Genomic DNA, 22,005 nt, shown 5'->3' with positions numbered 1-22,005 from the left:
GGCAGGAGCTCCCCGTGCAGGCCCGGGAGCAGCCGCGCGCCGGCGGTGCGGGGGCTTCGGGGAAACTGTTGAAAGGTGACGGCTGGGGAGGGAGGACCGGGGACACGCCCGGGAGCCCGGGACGCGGGAGCGGAGGAGGAGAAGCGCCCGCGGCCGGCACTGCCCAGCGCCGCTCCCGGCGGGGGCGGGGACCCGGACCCGGACCCGGACCGGGACGGGAAGGGAAGGGAAGGGAAGGGAAGGGGAAAAAAAAAAAAAAAATCCCCCCTAGACCTTCCAGAACCGCAGGGGCGGGGCAGAGGCCGCGGCTTGCGCCCTCCGACCGTGAGCAAGGACAGTGCGTCCCATTGGGGGAACCCTCCGAGCTGGACGTCCCCGGGCCGCCGCTGCAGGGGGCTGGGGTGGGGGACAGACCGGGACACCGAGCAGGGATTCCCAGGGCTCTCCGTCCAGGACACCTGGAGTCTCTGCGTCCTGGATCTGGTGCCTCGAGCCCCCCCCCCCCTCCCCCGCAGCGCCCGCGGTCGCTGGAGCAGTTTCTTAGAGCTGGGACCTGGAAGAGGTCGTCTCCCTGCCTGGGTGGGCGCTGGGGGGTTGGGGGGCGGGGGCTTCCTTAGCACTTTCAGAGCTGGGTTTTAGGGCGACACAGCTGCTTGCCAGAGAAAGCACGCGGCCCCGGAGAGGGAACCTGGGTTTAGGACCCGCCGTGCCTGTGACCCAGCTCCTGGAAGCCTTGCCTTCTGCAGCTGTAAAATCATTTCCCTAGTAGTTTCCATTTCTCCGTGGTCCTTTGCGTTGCCAAAAGCAGGTCTTGGGGATCTGTCATCTTAACGAAGACTCGCAACCCAGTTCTTTCAACCTTTCTTAGCCTGAAAAAGGTCCTTGAAGTCGTTGTCACAGAAGATGTCCCAAGCTGTCAGTGCCCCACAACTCATTAAAAAAAAAAAAAATCCGGATTTCTTGGGGAAGAGAACTGGAAACACCAAAAAGCAAAACCTGTTGTGCCCTTCGTGGACCAATTTGTGTGACTCTTGACTTCTCGGAGCATTTGCAAACCTCCAGAACAATAAAGAAGTCGAGAAGGCCCCCACAGGGATGGAAGGAAAAGACTGCAGAGAATTAAAAATTCGATTCTCAAACTTTCAAGGACATAACTGGATAGCTTCACTATGAACTTGCTGGATTTCCAAAGAAAGTTTTCAAATGCTTTACTGGCTCCAGGAAGCACAAAAAGCACTTTTTTTTTTTATGTGCACCTGCATTATTCCCCCATTTCCTAGGTCAGAAAAGTGAGGAGTGAAAAATTCACCTGTCTCACCAAGGGTCCCCACAACTCGTGAAACGTGATGATGGACCCTGGTCTGGCCCCAGAACTCAGGCTCTCACATTCATCAAAATTTGACCAAAATAGGATTAAAATAAAGAAGGAAATACCTGCAGGCTTTCAAAGGAACACAGATGAGGGGGCCGCATGGGGTCTTAGAGGAAAAGATGCGGCATTTGTGTATTGTCACTCTGTGATGCCAAACTGTGAGCACAGCATGCCGTGACAGTTGTGGTGTAGAAGAGCAAAGGTTGCACGTAGACATACGATTCTGGTTCTGCCTCTGACCAGCCATGTGACCCTGAACAAGCCACTTCACCCCTAGGCCTAAGTTTATTTTTTAAGTGGAGTGTGACATGGAGGTCAGAGTTTGGTTGAGTTACTTCATCTCTGAGGTCTTTCCCGGGTCTGAACTTGAATGAATGTGTATACTCCTCCAGGCAGATGGCATGCCTGTGAAGGAAGCTAAGTGATAAGGCCAGGATGTCTTGGGGTGAGGACTGTTTTCACGCTGCCTTTGGAATCAAAATGAATGTTGGGAATGTTGCTGAGCAGTCCATGGCCCAAACAAAACACACCCCAAGATTTAGCACTAAGTCTGTGGCCTCATTTTAATTTAAATAATTCTACTTCTAACTTTTAAAAAACCACACACGTTATCAGTTTAAAAGCCCATAAAGTACATCTGACCAGACACGTTTCTCTTTCTTAGAAGATACCACAAAAAAGTCATGCTACAAGTAAGTATTATTTAAATAAGACGTTGGATGTGAAGTGAAAAAAGCCTTTCATTCTCTAAATAAATACGTAAAAGCTAGTAGTCACAAGCTACTTTCAAAAAAAAAAAAATGTCCTAAGTCTACATCACACTCAAGTCTCCTTAATATGCATCAGAGTGAACGGGATGGTTGATGACCCAGGTCCCAAACACATATGTCACTACAGATTTACTTTAAAACTTTGCAGTTTTTGGGAATTTGTCAATATTAGATATCTCCCAAAATATTTCAACCTGTTCTAAGCCTGATTCAAACTATAAATACAGACAGGATCTCATGGGCCTTCATGAATTCCTCCCACCTTCAATATATTCCTCACATTAATTTATTGATATTATACCTTCAGAAGTCACTTGAAAGGAAAACAAAAACAAGATCCCAATCAAAGCAAACTGGAAAGTAAGCAGACTAGAAAGTAAGCAGACTTTTAGGAAAACTGATGATCTCAAGGGACCTTCTCCAAATGTTAAAGTCATATATATTATGTATTTGTTTTTATCCTGAGTCTAATTCCAATTCCCAAAGGAATATTTGGAAGCTTACAGTAATCATGGGAAAGAATAATGTGGAGCTTTTTAAAAATACACATGGTCTCTGTATCCCCTGCTCTCTATCTTATTTATCTTATTCCCTCAGTCTAGGGTGGAGGCTTGGGTTGGTGTATCTATGCGTCTATCTGTCATGTTTTTAGACAGTATTTTATCGACACAATTCACATTCAATCAAAAGCACAGTCTTAAATGTACACAGAACTTGATGATTTTTTTTTCATATACATGCATCCATATGACCACCACCCAATTTAAGATACAGAAAATGTCCATCAGCACAAAAATTTCCCTCCTGTGACTTTTAAGTCCATATCAGCTCTCCACCATGGAGTAGTTTTGCTAGCTCTCAAACTTCATATAAATGGAATTACAGAGTGTGTGTGTATGTGTGTGTGTACATATCAGATTTTGCTCTCCATTCTTCTGTTGATGTACTGGGCAGGTGTATTTTGAAAACATTTCCCAAGTAATTTTGTTATACTAACTCCCTCCAATTCAGAACCACTGACTTAACAGCAAAAATGTGATAAAATAAGCCTAGATCATTAGTACCCACAAAAATATATTAAGCAGAGAAGGAAAGGAAGAGAACACTTTGGAAGATCCACGTTTAAGAGTGTTTTTATGGTAGTATGCATTCAGAGCTCCTTATGAATGAAAAACAAATAAGTAAATTGACCACTATAGGAACTTCTTGTTATCTAGTGATTTTTTTCAAGCTACATGATTCTGCAGAGCTATTGTGTATGGCCACATACAAGTACACAACGCCACTCCATGTACTAAAATCGTCTGGAGTGTGAATGGCATCCTCTGGAGTTGTACAATGTGGTGACCGTGGTATTAGGAGTTCTCCCTTTAGAAATAGTCTCATGGTACCTGCTTTGGAAGAATCATTTCTGACTTCCTTCCTCTTGCATCTTTGAGGCTTTTCGTTTGGCGGACAGAAGGGGCCCCATCGCAGCCTTTCCCCACGTTGACTAAGCCAGTAAGTCACATTCTGCTCAAATATTGGTAAAATAATGAGAGACTTTTGTGGAGGCATAGATTAGATGAACGTTGGAGCAGCTCAGTGGTTTAGCACCGCCTTCGGCCCAGGGCAGGATCCTGGAGACCTGGGATCGAGTTCCACATCCGGCTCCCAGCATGGAGCCTGCTTCTCCCTCTGCCTGTGTCTCTGCCTCTTTCTCTCTCTCTCTCTCTCTCTCTCTCTCGAATAAAATCTAAAAAAAAAAATTAGATGAACGTGCAGGACGTTTGCTTGGATTTGCTCTCCAGGCTTTTTTGGAGGCTCTCCATAGTGTGTATGTCACATACCATCTCTGGTTCATCTGTCCTGATATCTCATGCTCTCATTCTAATTGTGCCCTCCTCTCTGGTCACTGAGCCTTGTGGTCATTTCCTCTCCATTTTATTTCTCTTTCCTCTACCCACTTCTCAGCAGAAGGCTCTCTGCCTCCCAAAGGGACTGACTACTCCCTGACCTGAGCCAAAGGAGAAAGGGCCCCGATTTCCATGCCTGTCAACCTAAGCCACAAGTGAATTATTTCCTTGTTACTTCCTTCTGGAAAGAATGTCAAACATTTTTACGTTGTATTTTATTCAGGCTGGGAGGAGAAAGATGACTATGTCCTCCTGAGATGTTTTACCATCTCCTCTGGCAACTACAGTTGACCACATGGGCCATGATACCAGTTAGCTCTCTGGACATTCACTCTAGGCAGATCAATAGTTTTTCCAATGAAAACGCACAAGATTCAGTCAGTTACTCTTTAAAAAGTCTATACAGCAGCAGTATATATTATCAAGTTCATTCTAGAAAGAGTAATTCACATGCATAATTTGTACTTTCAGAAAGATTTAAAAGAAAACCTAGGCACTATTCAGGATCTTACGAATTTCAGTGTATTCACTTCTCTACTAAATTTCACCTTGGGTTGCAAACACTCTTTGAATCATATTTTAATGGTACAGCTTCCTGTTCATATCCACATGGCTCAGCTTGCTGACTTTCCCCACTTCCCCCAACCCTAATACTGCCTTCTAGCTTTTCCAGGCTTGATGGGAACCACACAGCTTATCTCCCTACACACTGGGAATATGTACACACGCATCAAATCACTGCATTCTCTGCTCGGCGCACTGCTAATGAGCTGACCCAATCCTTATTGCCTAAAATCATGTTATCTGGAAAAGGAGGATCTTACTGCTCTTGTAATCTCTTCTAGGAGAGCTTCTTCATTTTGATTTAAAGAATTTTAGGATCCCTGGGTGGCGCAGCGGTTTAGCACCTGCCTTTGGCCCAGGGTGTGATCCTGGAGACCTGGGATCGAATCCTACGTTGGGCTCCCGGTGCATGGAGCCTGCTTCTCCCTCTGCCTGTGTCTCTGCCCCCCTCTCTCTCTGTGTGACTATCATAAATTAATAAAAATTTAAAAAAAAAGAATTTTAAACTTTATGATAGAATAGAGTCATTTAAAATTTTTTTTACATCTTCCATAGTCATTTACATGTGGTAAAACATACTCTCATGTTGAATATAACAGACCTGGTAGGCAAGGTCAACTGCCTCAGTATAAGTTCCTTCAGTGTAAGAACAAAAACCCACTTCAGATTGTCCAAGCCAAAAAGGAATATATTGGCAGGATACTGAAACATGTCTTGGAATCCTGAGAAAGAAGGGTGGGACCAAAGAACCATGAGGGTACTCTGCTACTCTCCCTCTGTCTGAGGATACTATCCTCCACCTTTACAGGTACCCAGGCTTAATAACTACGTAACCCTGGGCGAATAACTCTCACCTGAATTTCCTCAAAAAGGAGAATGATGTAAAAAAATGGGGAAATGATGAATATGTCTACTTTGTAGAGTTGTAGTAATGATTAAATTAGAACAGTACCTGATGCACACAGAGCTCTTAGTATATTACCTATCAATATTATTATCATCAACCCCATTCCAGCTCTGCAGACTGGTTTTCTCCCCTTCAGCAGGGATTACATCTCAAATCCAAATGCTTAAGAGAAAGAACGTGGCTTGAGTTGTCAACCAAGAGTCTTGCTGTGGCTGGACTCAGCCCTTTGCGTGGGAAGGACAGTTCCCAGAAAGGAGAGAGTGGCCGGAAGGCGCTGGGGTGGGGGACACAACAGTGAAACCATGCCAGAAAGGGAAAGGAGAAATTTTTTACCAAACTGAAGTCTTAGGAATCCCTCTGTTCACTCTGTAACTATCTCCACCATCTATGCAAAGGACCAAACCTGGCTTCTCATGTGGAGAGATGAAAGTGACCCACTAGGGAGGGAAATGACCTCGGGTGGAAGGTAAGGGAACCAATATCCACTTGTGGTGCTCTAGGAAGGAGATTAGGTCCTGTGTATATATAATTTGAAGCAATCCTGGGGACAGCATTTGAGTGTTATAAACTGACTGTGTTCCCCCAAAATTCATATGTTGAAGTCCTAACCCCCAATACAACCATATTTGTAAATAAGACCTTTATGGAAATATTTAAGGTTAAATGAGATCATGAGGGTGAAGCCCTAATCCAATAGGACCAGTATCCTTCTAACAGGAGGAAGACACACCAGAGCTCCTCTCTCTATGTGTGCACAGAGGAAGGGCCATGTGAGGACATAGCAAGAAAGAGAGAAAGGAGAGAGGTCTCACCAGAAATTAACCCTAAAGACGCCTTCAGGGATCCCTGGGTGGCGCAGCGGTTTAGCGCCTACCTTTGGCCCAGGGCGTGATCCTGGAGACTTGGGATCAAATCCCACGTCGGGCTCCCGGTGCATGGATCCTGCTTCTCCCTCTGCCTATGTCTCTGCCTCTCTCTCTCTCTCTCTCTGTGACTATCATAAAAAAATAAAATAAAATAAAAATAAAGGTGCCTTCACCTTGGGTGTCCAGCCTCCAGAATTGTGAGAACATCAGCATTTATTGTTTAAGCTCCACAGTCTGTAGTATGTTGTTATGGTGGCCTGGGCAGGCTAATGCACTTAGGTTAGTGTTTGTTGTTGCTTCACTGCAAAATAAATTGAGACCTCACAACATTATGGACTTTATACTCAGACATGTAACGAAGATAGTAGGTCCCTAAGTGAATCGTAGAGCCAAGATTCACAGCTTTCTCATTTCTCATTCTAAAGTTCACGTTCATTTTCATCCATCATGTTGTTGCAAAGTTTATCAAGTACCACCGTACATCAGGACTAGAGTTAGAAGGTGGCCAAAATTGGATAGGATAGTAAAAACAGGGGAAATCGGGTGTGTTCTAAGTTCCCATGACAGTGGTTTACCAGGAGACAGCTCTACCTGGCTGATTATAAATTGTGCTAATGAGAAGACACATATACAAAGGCCACGTCTCCCAATTTTCTCAAATCGTTCTTTTCCCACGTTTACCTGAGCATGCACAGCAAAAGGGGAAGGGAAGCTGCTGTTAGATCAGACAACAGATCCTCTCAAAACACCTTAATATCTTGCTACTGTTTCTTTCATTGGCTCCTAGTTGCATGGGGTCCAGGAAGTGGCAAGTTGGATCCGTGGTCCTTCTAGCACACAAGAGGCTGCTTTTGACTGACATGAGGCCACACTTTCTGGGAGTGTGGAGTCACCTCTGTTCATGACAGCAATCTCCAAAGGTCATAAATACCCTAAATTCTAAGTTATGCATCTCCCATCCATGAACTGAGCTGAATGGTTTTCCATCCTGTGTATATCCCTACCTGGCCCAGCTCTTAGGAAGGTACACAGCTATAGAATTTGCCATGGCTGGCCAAGGAGCCATCAACACCCTTCCTGAGCTGCATGAGGGCAGGTACATGATAGCTATAATTATCCTCATTTAATCTTCTCCGAAATAGCTGCCTGTTGCCATTTAGTGGCATGATAGTGGGAATAGGTGCCAGGTTGCTAAGAATAACTGGGATGCAAAAATCCTGAGAGCAATCTTAAAATTATTGTTGACAGCAGATAAAGAAAGTGTTGGTTAGGCACACTATTATAGGAAGTCAAGTCAGCCAGGACATTTCTGAGTAAAAAAGTCAATAGACTCCCCTCTTCATTATGCACATTTTCTAGTCCTTTCCCACCAACCTCAGAAGAAAAATATTTGGAGCTAGGAGGTCTATCTTGACCTTCTCATAATTATGGTGTTTGGCATACAGGGGCCAGCCCAGATATGGCTCTTTTCTGACATTGTCTATGTTTGCCAGTATTTCTAGCTGCCGAAAACCTCCGAAACCGTATCCAATGGGAGAAAGCTGGGCTACCCTCTTATGGGCCACTGAGTCTTCTCCTTCTGGGAGTCCTAAATGACAAATTTAAATAAAGCCCCATAGGTGGCAATTCATTAGTTTATTCCCCGCCCTCTCATCTCCTTAGTTTTGGGCATATTGTTTAAATGTAATTTAAACACCCAGATGAAGTTGTGGGCAAGTAATAAAGCAAACTGCTCTAGCAGATTGAGAGAGGTGAAAAATGGACAGCCTTCTGGACAGAGTACAAATCCAGAATTGACTGGAAAGTCAAACAAGAGCAGGGTGCATTTGTTTCGGACATCGGCAGCTGTAGCCAGAGCACCCCTCTGAGAGGTATGGGACATGAAAGGAATCTTGGGCTGTGATTAGCGAAAAGGAACAACCTTCGCTGGGGGAGGGAAGGATCAGGTCATGTTTAGGATGCCTTTCTAAAGAACATGGGCACCCCAGCCTGCAGGGGTGAGATAGGGTTACCTGTGTGTATGGACAGGGCTGTGTAAGAGAATCCAACAGCACTAAATCAAAACCTCTCCTAAGGCCTGGCTGCTTTCTGGCCACCTCCCCTAGACTAAGGGGTGACTCAGAGTGTGCCTGGCTCTGGGACTTCAAACATTTCTGAGTAATTCCCATGGATCTGGACAAGGGCAGTTAGAGGACTGGTTTGGAATGACCACTGTGGATCAAAAGATACTTCCTGTGGCCAGCAGGCAGAAGGCAATTGCCTAGGAAGCTCAATTTTGAGGTGTCTTCTAACATACTCACTCGTAGGGGCTGGAAAGAATTTACTAACATAAGAGAGGCACGAGCTGGGCTTCCCTCCACGGTTGGCACCCCTGATTTAGCAGAGTACACAAAGACCAAGTTTTCAAATGGTGAGAGAGAAGCTGAATTTTTAGCAACGGATGAAGATCCAAACGATCTAGCCATTGGCTACCTCTCTGATCTAACTTCCCACTACTCTTCCCTGGCTCACTCTGCTCCCACGCAAGACACTGGCATTCTGCTGTTCCTTGAACATGAACATGGCGAGTACTCTCCTACCTCAGGATCTTTGCACTTGTTGTCCATCCCCCACCACCTCCCCCCCAAGAATCTACTCCTCCAGACGTTTCCTGGCTTGTTCACTCACTTCATTCCTCACATAGACCTTTCCCAGTCATCCTGTCAAAATAGTACCTCTTCACCACCCCATTCTCTATTCCTTCACCCTGTTCTAATTTCATCAGTGGCACTCACACTGCCTCGCATCATATGATCTATTAATATTTATTTATTGCCTTTCTCCCCCCTCCCACCACCCACCTTCTACCCGAGGAAATCCCTCACTTTCAAGATTTTTGTGTGTTTTGTATTCCACTGCCTGGTGCATAGAAAATCCTCAACAAGTATTGAATTTTTAAGTAAATAAACAATTATTTTTACATAAGTATGTGCAGTTATTTTCCTATGCTTAGAATCTTACCTATGTCATATGATTGAATCTTTATTACAACAACACAGGAGGTAGGGGTTACCATCTGCCATTTATAGATGAAGAAAATGAGGAGTAGGGAGAGGAAGTGACTTGTCTGTTTTTGTTGTTATTTTTAGATTGTGGTTTCTGAGTTTTGGGGGTTTCAGTGTTTATTTTTAAAGACCTCAGTCGCATTGAGTTGAGACATCTAGACTTATCCCCCGCGCCTGTCGCACTGCCTCCCTCGATTCACGCGCTGGTTCTCTTCTACTTATTTTGTAGTTGTCCCCTCTCTATGCCCTATTCCTAACCTCATTCTCCTCCTCCTCCACACTGGCATCTGATGTAGTAGATCCAAGGCGGGGTATGTAGTCCAGCTAGCTTGCCTGGGCTGACCTCCTGGCTTTGCCATTCACTAGCCGTGTGACATTAGGAAATTCTTGGTCATTATTGCTTGAACTGTTGGCCTCCTCCCATTTCCTTTCGTTCTTTTGGTGTCCCTAACAAATGGACTTGGGCACTTGTCTGATTACCCAAATTTCTTTTCTCTTTTTTTTCCATTCTCGACCCTATCTTTCCCTGATGCCTCCTGGGAAAACTCTGTGACCAACTTCCCCAGCTCACGTATTTACCAGATACTTTCATTATTTGAACAATCCACTGAATCCTTTATTCCAGAACTATAGGATTCTTTAAATGTTTTTTTAAGTTTCGCTTTATTTTTTCAGCTTTCTCAAGGTATAATTAAGTTAAATTGTAAGATATTTCAAGGGTACAGTGTGATGATCTGATACAAATGTGCATCCAGCTAACACATCTGTCGTCTCACACATTTACTTTTTGTGCGCATAAGAACATTTTAAGTTCTACTCTCAGCAGATTCCAATTATACAAAACAGCGTTATCAACTACTGTCACTGTTTTATACATTAGAGCCTCAAGCTGTATTCATCTTATAACTGAAAGTTTGCACCCTTTTACCAAACTCTCCCTGTTTTCTCAGCTCCCGGCCCCTGGCAACCAATATTTTACTCTCTGTTTCTAAGAGTTTATTTTATTTTATTTATTTATTTTTTTTTTTAGATTCCACAAGTAAATGATATTGTGCAGTACTGTCATTCCCTGGAAGCATTCTTTCTTAATGATTCTAATTCTTTTATTCAACTGCTTATTTTCACTTTCTGTTCCCAGGAAATTCTCTCATCTTTTCAAGTATATTTATCACACTGACTTTAACTTCTTTTTCTGTTCTCCATGAGTTCGGCTTTCTCTGGTTGTTCAGCTTGACGTTCTCCAAACTTAGAGTTCTCAGAATCTGCCCTCTGAGCTCATCCTTGACCCTTCAGGGCATTTAGCTGCCCTGATCAGTAAAATGCGCCCATGGACAGGGGCAGACGTCTAGCAAGATCATGCTCCTTCAGGTGAATTGGAGTGTATAATTGTTGTCACAGGCCTTTGTGGGAGACACATGGTATTGTCCTCACCTGGTCTCCAGGGGACATCTGAATAATCTTTTTTTTTTTTCAAAGATTTTATTTATTTATTCAGGAGAGACAGAGAGAGAGAGGCAGAGACACAGGCAGAGGGAGAAGCAGGCTCCATGCAGAGAGACCGACATGAGACTCGATCCTGGGACTCCAGGATCACACCCTGGGCTGAAGGCAGGCGCTAGACCGCTGAGCCACCCAGGGATCCCTGAATAATCTTTTTTGAAGGCAGTCTGTCTGTTACAAGCAGATGCCCACAGGAGTGCAAGAGCAAGGCTGTGTGTGTGGGGGGAGGGCGGGGGTGGTTCCCAGGGACTGGTCCGACCGGCTATACTTACGGTCTTCTGCTCATAACCATACCAGGTCAGAGCACTGCCTTGCAGTTACCCACTGCTTCTGGCCTAAACTCTGATATCGTTGCCCCTGTAGTAAGTACCAAAAGGAAGGGGGAAATCTGCCTAGGGCAATAGGGGGATGAGGGCAGAACTAAAACATTTTTCCCCAAACCTGGTACCTATTTGTGACTCTAGGCCCTCCTCCTTTCCCTGCCTGTGGACAGAATCTATGTCTACCCATCCCAAAAATTTCTGGGACTAGTCTCTGAGAACAGCTCTCAGGTCCATCCTTTTCTGTGGTGTCTTCAGGAGAGAATACCGGTGCTGCTGTGCTTCTGGCCTGTGCTGCTTTGCTGTCTTACTACACATTAGAACCCTGTAAATTTTCCAAGATCACCAAGGTGGTAAGTGATGATATTCAAACCCTAGTCTTTTTTTATTCCAAATCTTGGGTTTTAATTCCAATCCTCAGGGGTTGCTGAAAGATGATTGGATCAAAGTATTCATCCAACTAAAAACATCATTTCATTCCAGATATTTCCCACTAAATGGAACCTGGATCCTTAGAGAAGTGGTGGACTCCAGGTCTGAGGAAAGAATATTCAAGAAACATATATATAAGAAAGCTATCAAAAGAACATGAAGGCCTAGGTGGCTCAGCTGTTAAGTGTCTGCCTTTGGCTCGGGGCGTGATCCTGAGTCCCAGGATGGAGTCCCGTGTCGGGCTCCCTGTGTGGAGCCTGCTTCTCCCTCTGCCTGTCTCTGCCTCTCTCTCTGTGTCTCTCATGAATAAATAAATAAAATATTTACCAAAAAAAAAAAAAAAAAGAACATGAGGGTCAGGGCACCTGGGTGCTCAGTTAGTTGAGTGGCCGACTCTTGATTTCAGCTCTGGTCATGATCTCAGGGTCTTGGGATGCAGCCCCGCACGGGCTCCATGCTAGGCAGGGATCTGCTGAGGTTCCCTTCTCTTTCCCTCAGCCCCTCCCCCTGATCTTTCTGAAATAAATAATAAATCTTAAAAAAACAAAACAAAACAAAAAAAGAACACCTAGGTCATAACCAAAGGACTCAGGAACTACCTTGAAGAGATTCTCATTGGCTAGAGATGGGCAAATTTTAGGGTCAATAAGGATAATAATGGTAATTATGTGCAACATTTCAAATGTGTTTAATTCCAAAAGTTTGTCAAATGATCCAAGAAAAAAAATGAATTAGTTACCACTAGAACCAACTCATTGTTTTGAAAAATAATAAATGGGAGGATAGAACCAAACCATCTTGTTTTTCCTAGGAAATGATACCACTGGTAATTAAGTACCAGATGAGAAGGGTTTTTTTTTTTCCATTATAGAAATATCCTAGATAATAAATAGAAGGGATAATAAAATGAGAGTATCATTATTTTGCTGCCTTGGATAAAGTAAAAATCTAGGCACATGCGTCATTGGCTCCTAACATCACAAAAAGGGATATTAAACTATCACTATTTTGGCTTTGAGAAAAATAACCTGAATGTGACCAAACTCCTAGAATAGATCCAGCTATCAGCTGCCAATTAAAAAAAATACAAGAGCCCAGGAATATGTTCGAACAGATCTCAGAGATGCAATCAGCAAAATGTCAGATGTAGAAAACCCCAGAAGCTAGTGGTGGCGGAGGGGCAGAGGAAGAGAGAGAATCTTGAGCAGGCTCCATGCTCAGTACAGAGCCTGATGCAGGGCTTGATCTCACGATCCTGTGATAGAGACCTGAGCCCAAATCAGGAGTCGGTAGCTTAATGGACTGAGCCACTCAGGCACCCCTAGAAAACATTTTTTAAAAACAAATACAGTTCAGCGATAAGGGAAAGAAATAGGAGTAAACTAAAGATTAAAAGAGATTAAAAGATGTATCAATTATCACAACCTGTGACCTTATTTGTATCCTAACTTAAATAAACTCTAAAAAAAGCTGTTTATGCCTTTTATGAGGACATTTGAACACTGAATAGATATTAAGGAATTATTGTAAAATGTTTGAGATATGATAACTGCTATTATCTTCATCCCCTTCTTTTAGAAATATATATTAAAATATCTATAGTTGAAATGTTGTATCTGGATTTTGTTTCCAGGTATAACCTTTGTTCCCAGAGGTAGGAGGAATATCTATAAAATAAGATTGTCAATGAGTTGATGATTATGGAAGCTGAGTAATGGCTATATGGGAATTTGTCACAGAATTCTGGTTAATTTAAAAAAAAAGAATTCTGGTTAATTTTATATAAATATGAAATAATGAAGTTAAAAACCTAATAATAATTAAAAGTTATAAGTATATATTATAAAAATAATATGTTCTCATTTCAAACAATTTTGAAATAATTAAAAGGTGGATTATCTGTTTTCACATCACATTTTCATCTTAATATTCCCTGGAGATAATCACTTTAATTCTATACTGATACAAAGGTTTTATGTTGTGAATGTACTTTTTTCTTTTTCTTTTTCCCCCTTAAGTGCAAGAAAAAGCCAAGGTTAAGCATTAGCTACTACAAAATGCTGACTGTGAGTCATCCTACATTTTAGGTGAGACATACACAAGGTTTTCTTTTTTAAGTTTAGAAGAACATTTCTGAAACTGTGAACAACATAGGAGAGAAAATGAAATTTTCATTTGCACAAAATTTGAAATTTGGACTTATCAGACTAAGTTCAAAGGTTCCTTACTTTGGAGAAAAGACAATATAAAAACCTCAAACTTAGGGAACAAATTTTAGATTGGGTGGAAGGAATTTTCACCAAAAACTAGTAACCATAAGTATAACCAAAGGCACCTTTAAAATGTGAACACGGGATACCTGGGTGCCTCAATGGTTGAACATCTGCCTTAGGCTCAGAACGTGATCCCAGGATCCGGGATCGAGTCCCGCATTGGGGCTCCCTGCGAGGAGCCTGCTTCTCCCTCTGCCTGTGTCTCTGCCTCTTTCTCTTTCTCTCTCTGTGTCTCTCATGAATAAATAAATAAATCTTTAAAAAAATAATAAAATAAAATGTGAACACGACTGTTGATTTTAATGTGTAAATTTTATTAAATTTATACATAACTTTTCGCACTTGATCTTAGCCAAAAGACCAAGAAGTGATTTATACATAATTTTTCAAATGCACACACCCCGTGGTCCATGATTTGGAGAAAGTCAGGAGACCTGACTCTTTAGGGAACCTCTGTATAGGGCACCAAAACAACTGGTCAAGCCTATCGGTTCAGTTTTTAAAATTATTTGTTTCAGCTACAATTATCCCATTAAAATAGCTGATAAGTTCATCAGAGTAGACTTGTCCAGGAAAAAGGAAAAAAGAAAGCTCAGCAAGCGTACAAATATAAATAGAGACCAAATATCATAACTACATGAACCTTATTTAAAAACAGAGAGAAACATTTAGTGTGTACATCTTATTATCTCTTTTCTGACAAGAAGCAGGAAGATGGACTTGTGAGGTCCTTCTGCACGCCAGGAACCACCTACTCCCACCCATCTGCCAAGCCAGCTCCATATGTTCTATAAAGTCAATGGAATCTTTTTTGTGACATTTTTCCCAATTAAAGAGAGCATCTTTTCTACCCAGTTTTTCTACAAATTCCTTATAAACATTTATATGTCTGTGTTTATGTTAGATTTAATCTATTTCTTATCAACTATATACAGATTAACTATGTTAATTTTTTGTGTACATAGTTGATCTCAACATTATTTCAGAAATATTTAATAATCCCCTACTAAGTGCTGATAATACCCAGTTGAGTAAGACATGTACTATAGACAGAAACAGGTCTTTGTTATCATCAATCAACACTTCCTATACCTAATAACAGCATTTTGAATGAATACATACTTTTTGATAAAGATGGATGGTGCAGGTTTTTTAAATGATAGAATATGGGGAGAATGTTCAATAGCTTGTTTTTTTGGAAGAGCATTATTACCACATTTTCCCGTATTCTTTAATTTAAAAGAGAATCGTTCAAATTAAATGAAACTTGGCATAAAACCTCAAAAAACATTATGGCATAATCAAATCATGAAAACAGGGTTGGGATTTAAGAAAATCCTTAGTAGGAGCATGGAAACACCATTTCTGGCTAAAATAGCACTTCGCTGTACAAACTGTAAATGAAGGCCATAGAAGGATTCTAACTACAGAATTCCTAGTATTTGAAAAATCATGCAAAGGAAAAAATTATAATAAAAAATAAAAAGTTTAATCTATATAATAGCTATTCTGTAAAGTTACTTACATCTTTATGCATATTCTATATATATGACTGAATACTCACTTTTATTGACTTGCAACCAGCAAAACCATTGCTACTGATTTGTAGGAAACAAGTGCTCTAGAAAAATAATTTGAGGGGCACCTGAGTGGCTCAGTGGTTGAGCATCTGCTTTCAGCTCAGGTCGTGATCCTGGAGTCCCGGGATTGAGTCCCACATGGGGCTCCTCATAGGGAGCCTGCTTCTCCCTCTTCCGCTCTTTCTGTGTCTCTCATTAATAAATAAATAAAATCTTAAAAAGAAAAAGAAAAATAATTTGAGAAAAAGCCCTATATTTATGTTTAACTAGTTATTTCTTAACCAAAATCTGTTACCAAGAAAGTAAATATTAAGATATGGCTACATAAAACTATCAATTTCCTCAAAAATGCACAGAAATCAGTAAGTTATAAAATATTGGCAGGGTGGGGATTTATGATTCATGTACAAGAGACCCTCCACTCCAGCTGTTGATAGCTGTGCCTGGGCTGTTGGAACCTATGGCTCTGGTCTCACTGTGTGACACATGGTGAGCTCACCAATGTCTCAGCAAGAGCTTGTAAGGGGAGAAAGTGACATTTTTTGTACTAAAAGTGGGATTTCATCAGAGTAGTTCAGCAGGGCCTCACTTTGGAGAAAACCTAATATAAAAATTCCAAACTTATGAAATAAATATATTTGGGGATTATTTCTCATTCAAGGTAAATCACCAAGGCTATATGACCATTGCCTTGTTTATATTATGTGCATCAGTATTGATTTTAAGTATGAATTCAATATTTACACAAATTTACACACACATAATTTAGGATTGGAGTTTGATCCACTCAGACATGAGTGACATTATTACAAGTTGAAAAGTGGCCATTTGATTCTACAATTCACTTAGAGGTCTTTGTTTCCCTGATTACACAATAAGGGGAATTGGCCTAAAGTTTCTTTTAACTCTAAAATCGTATGATACCTTGATTTTTCTGAGACAAGTCTTCTGCTACATCAATGGCTTTAGAAGTTCATAGTTCCCTCATATCTTCCTTTCCAGAAACCTCCTATTTTGAAGAATAGTGATTTGGGCCAATGCTCTAGGAACCATACAAGTAGTGGACTTCCTGTGGTTCAGGAACTGGGGTTAGAAATCCACACATCTGGATTTCTATGGACATGTCAATCATAAATTATCATTCAATCCCCAAACACCAGTACAGAAGTCTATGTAAGTATTAACGTTTCCTACGGGTAAAATGCAATTTTTATTGCATTAAAACGGTTTACAAATACAAAATATAATGGTTTGTCTCTTCTAAAATCCCCCCAAAAAGTGAGTACATAAAAGTTTCTCAATTTCTTGTGTTTTTTCCCATATAGTTTCATAAATTTCGGTGTCCGCCACCACTTGTCTATTGAAGGAGGAGACAGTATAAATGGGCAGTAAATTAACGTATCTGGAAGAACAGAGGATCACTGACTTTTAGGTCACCGGTTTATTTATGCCTACAAACGTAAGGCTGCAATTTTCCATTCCTACATAAACAATCATTACGCATTAATTCAACAACTGTATCTTGAAGTTTACTATGTTCCAGGTCTTGTGCTGGACGCTAGATTCAAGATATTACAGCCACACAGGCTCTGTGCCTCATGAAAGTTACTACTAATGCAGACCTAAATATTAGATAAATTATACCAAATATATTTGTCATTACAAATTGTGCTAAATGTAATGAAGGAGAAGAAAACAGTATCAAGAGACAGAATAAGTTTCTCAGCCTAGAATTTGGAATACTTGAATCTTCAAAACAAGCCATCTTTTATAATAAGGTGCCTCCTGTAGATCAGATACCATATCGAAGGCCAGGCTGGGGAATGCAGAACATCCTGTCTCTCTGTTCCCTATCTCTCTTTTCCCTCCTCATCCCCAGGTGCTCACGTACTAACTTCTTTCCTTCCTCCTCCTTCAGGACAAACAAACAGACAGGCCCTCATGTCCATCCAGTTATGAAAACCAATGCCTAGGAAGTCCAGTACTCTCCTGGGAATGAGCCACGGTAAGTGGTCTCCCTGTTATAAATGTGTGTGAATCGCATGAAGTAAAGAAGCAGACACACCAGACATCAGAGCTCAGAGTGGTAGGCCACGTCCTAAATCCCATGTTCATTTTTCTGTCTTCGTTTTCCTTGGTTTCTCTGCAGCATTTCACACAGTTGGCTACTACCTCTTGCTTGAAATGTAACCCCTCTTGGTATACTCTCCCCACAACCTTCCCCATTTCTCTAACCACCTCTTCCTCCCCCATCTCTAAATGTTGGAGTTTCTCAGGTGTCAGTCCTGGGTCCTCTGTCCCTGACGAATCTCCTTCTCTCCTTGATTAATCATGTCTATTCACATGGCTCCAAATGTCATGTGTGAATGATAACTCGCAAATGTGTGTCGCATGCTGAAATCTCTCTTCTGAGCTCCATATTAAAACTAAGTTCTTATTTAAAAATTAATTATTTTTAAGATTTTATTTATTTATTCATGAGACACAGAGAGGCAGAGACATAGGCAGAGGGAGAAGCAGGCTCCCTGCATGGAGCCTCATATGGGACTCAATCCCCAGACCCCGGGATCCCAGCCTGAGCCGAAAGCAGATGCTCAACCCCTGAGCCACCCAGGCATCCCTCTTTTTTTCTTTTTTTAAGTAAGTTCTATACCCAAAACAGGGCTCAAGCTTATGACCCTGGGATCAAGAGTTGCATGCTCTACCAATTGAGCCAGGCAGGTACCCCCAGACTAAATTCTTTTCTTTTTTTTTAATAAAGATTTTTAATTAATTTATTTGAGAGAGAGAGCAGAGCAAGTGAGAACACAAGTTGGTGGGGAAGGGCAGAGGGAGAGGGAGAAGCAGGCTTCCTGCTGAGCAGCGCCCCCCCTCCCCCCGCCCACTGTGGAGCTCCATTTGACAGGGATCATGACTTGAGCTGAAGGCAGACACTTAACCGAGTCACCCAGGTGCTCCCAAAACTAAATTCTTAATTCACATTTAAAAAATCATGTTTCTCTTTCAGTCTACCCTACTGTATTTGGTATCATTACCATCTACCCAACGTACCAGTTGGAAACCTAGGAGCATCCTTATGTCCTAACTTCCCACCTTCTTCAGGCATGCTATCATATAACCTTAAATCAGGCCACGTCTTCTCATCACCTCTCCTAGCACACTAGGCCAAGCTATCATCATTTCCAACCTGGACCACTACAGTAATCCAAGGGTTTGCCTACATTCCCTTCTCCACGAGGCAACCATTTTTCTCTAGGTTAAAAACTTTGGATGGCCTCCTACAATAGTTTGAAAAAAGAAGTCCAAATATTTAACTAAGAATCCTGCATGATGACCTCTGCAAGCCTCTCCAGCCTCATATTGGGCCATTTCTTTTTGCTCATTGTGTCTAAGACATCCTGATTTCCTTTTCACTTGCTTATTTATGCCAGGCCCCTTCCTATCTCAGGGCCTTGGGTATGCTCTTTCCTCTGCAAGGAACATAATCAACCTTTACTTTCCACACAGTTGGCTCCTTACTCAATCAGCCTTAGTTCAAATATTCCTTCCCCAAGTCTTCTCTGATTATGCTCTGTATCAAGGTTCTCCAGAGATGAACCAGTAAGATAGATGGTAGATAGATAAATACACACACATACCCCCCCACACTCATATACATACATACATGCATACATACATACATACATACATACATACATTGTTGGGGTAACAAAGCTGAAATCTGCAGGTCAGCCCAGAAAGCTGAAAACTCTCAGAAGCTGATGCTGTAGTCAGAGGAGAATTTTTTTCTTATTTTCCCCAGGGAAACCTGTTTTGCTCTTAAAGCCTTTCAGCTGATTGGATGAGGTCCACCCTCATTATCTAGAATCATCTCCTTTATTTAAAGTCAACTGATTTTAGATATTAACCACATACACAAAATATCTCCACAGCAACACTTAGCCTTAGTATTTTGTTGAAAAATAGTACTATAGCTTCGCCACGTTGACACATAAAATCAACCGCCATACCTGGCTAGGATTTGACTCTTCAATCTTTATTTCTATGCCATTAACATATGCATTTTATTTCCTCATACCAGGTACCTTGATAAGGGCCTAGAATTTTTTCCTCATTACTATTCCCAAGGCTGGACTGAGGCACTTTTGACATGAAATAGAATTTCTGGGCTAAGGAATTGATTGCTTCCACAAATCCCCCCTTACTTGTATTTTTCCAGTCAAAAATTTTGCCAATTAGAGATAATACTTAAACGTCAAACAGTGTCAAAAAGTAAACTCCATAAGTGGTAGTAATAATCCCATTGCTGGACATTCTAAGCTGGTTTTGATTTCTCTCTTCACCATAGCTTCCTATGACTCTAAGTATTCTTCTTTTGTACTTAAGCGTGATTATTTAGGAAATACTTAATGTCTGATGCTCCACAGATTAGCACCCAGATGTGTTACTTAGTATTTGAGAATCCTGAAATTTTCCTTGCAAGAAAATAGTGTCTTTTTTTTTAATATAAAAAACACCTTTCTCTTTATACCCTAAGAGGAAGAATACACATTATAAGATGACAGGGAAAATATGTGGGAGAGACAGAGTCTCAATCATTTTCCAGTAATTAATTAATAAGCTTGTCCTACTGAAAACAATGCAAAATCCACCCCCCTTCTCAAAGAATGGAAGGGAGGGTAAAAATACATAGTTCACTAACTGTAGTCAAATAGTTAACTTCTTTAGCCATAATTATGCTAAGGTTCCCAAACTTGGCAAAATCTAGGGTAGTAGCAAATGGGAAACATATCAAGACCAGAAATGATTTTCATATTAATTCTCACCAGTATCAAGTAAATGACACCCACCTGCAGTCTTTGCTCAGTTACAAGGTGGAGGGGGGTGCGGTGTAGAAGGCTAGCTGGATTGTGAATCATGTGGGCCACTTGTTTGCCTCCTCCTTGTGATAATGATCTTCCACCCAACCAACTGAGCACCTCAGAGGGTGGGGGAAGGCAGGAGTAGGGACAGGATAATATCTTCAATTTGGTCTACGTTGCTTTTCTTTAGAGGTACCAAAAGAAGGGAACAGAGGTTGAAATTAATGAGGTGGAAATGAGATTCTGAATTATCAGTGCATTTCAATTATCTCTGCTCACTGTTGCAGGTTGACTGCACTCAATTTCCTTTAGACTTCCCTAGGTAGAGAAGTCTAGACTCATGAGAAAGAAATACTTCTTTTTTGTAGGAACTCTATTCCCTGTATCTACCTCTATTGTTTTAAAGGGAGGTTTAAAAAGCTTAATGAGGCCTAAGTAGAAAAACATTTTTACTTTTTGTTATAGAAAGCCTTGAAGGCATTTTTGTCAACAAAGGGTTTCCCCTAGTGTCTTTGGACCATATTTCTGAGAAGCTTTTCCATGTCACTTCCCTGCATATGTTCCCCAGACTAGAGGAATGTAAGTAACATAACATACCCTCTATATACTATTTTCTTCCTCAGTTCCTCATGTCCTTGTTGGAAACAGCTTTCATTCTTTAAGACTGCTTTCAAGTTCTAATATCAGAGAACTTCTGCAAAAACCAGATATGGGCTTGATGTGCAGTGGATTGAGAAGTTGAATAACATAATGCTTGCATACAAAAGCAGTGAAAAGTCAATTATGTTTTTTCTCTGTGGGTACAGTAAATAATGATAAACTAGGCAGGGAGATCATAAAGTTCCTTTTTTTTTTCCTTTTCTTTTCCTTTCTTTTTTTTTTTAAATTTATTTATGATAGTCACACAGAAAGAGAGAGAGAGAGAGGCAGAGACACAGGCAGAGGGAGAAGCAGGCTCCATCCACCGGGAGCCCGATGTGGGACTCGATCCCGGGTCTCTAGGATCGCGCCCTGGGCCAAAGGCAGGCGCCAAACCACTGCGCCACCCAGGGATCCCTCTTTTTTCTTTTCTTTTTTTTTTTTTTTTTTAAGGAAAAGAAAGAGTATAGCTAGGAAAGAAAAGAGAAGGGCTTTGTCTCTGGTTGACCAGCTAGCCCAGAGATTCTATCAGAAACAGTAAAAATTGCAGCAACTTAATGATGGCTTACAAGATGGAGAGTGCCATTGGTTTGAGGTCCGTTGTTGGGTATTTTTGGAGGACCTGGAGTGGGCCTGCAAGGAGGTAATGTTTGAGGTAAAGAGAAGTGAGGGGCAAGATTCCAGTCAGAATCTGACAGGGGTACAAAGGTCAGAATGAGTACAGTGATGTGATGGGAATAGACTCTGAGGAACATTGTCTGTCCTACCCAAGGGAGGGGCTGCCCCACAGGAGAAGGATATAAGCCTCCTTTTCTCTGAAGAAGGGTCAGGGACAGGCAGTGTGACTGAGTAGTGGCCTGTGCTGTTTCTTTCTGGCAGAAAGCCTTCATTAAGAGTTTCTCAACTGCCAAGGAAATTAGGCCCCCGTTCAGCCAAGTTAAAATTCAACCCTTCACCTCCAGCCCCACTCCTTCCAGATCC

At 41.6% G+C, this 22,005-nt stretch overlaps 1 long non-coding RNA gene across 1 annotated transcript; it reads left to right on the top strand.

The window, feature by feature from the left end:
• Positions 1-11,217: 11,217 nt before the first annotated feature.
• On the top strand, positions 11,218-11,998 carry LOC129505754 (uncharacterized). The gene is made up of 3 exons (XR_008663597.1): positions 11,218-11,280; positions 11,497-11,591; positions 11,722-11,998. It is a non-coding gene; the product is annotated as an uncharacterized LOC129505754 (long non-coding RNA).
• Positions 11,999-22,005: the final 10,007 nt, after the last annotated feature.

Source organism: Nyctereutes procyonoides, unplaced genomic scaffold (genome assembly GCF_905146905.1).
Source record: "Nyctereutes procyonoides isolate TBG_1078 unplaced genomic scaffold, NYPRO_anot_genome, whole genome shotgun sequence".
In the NCBI taxonomy this organism is placed as follows: domain Eukaryota; kingdom Metazoa; phylum Chordata; class Mammalia; order Carnivora; family Canidae; genus Nyctereutes; species Nyctereutes procyonoides.
The sequence above is the reverse complement of the archived record's forward strand: the minus strand, read 5'-3'. Positions and strand labels throughout refer to the sequence as shown.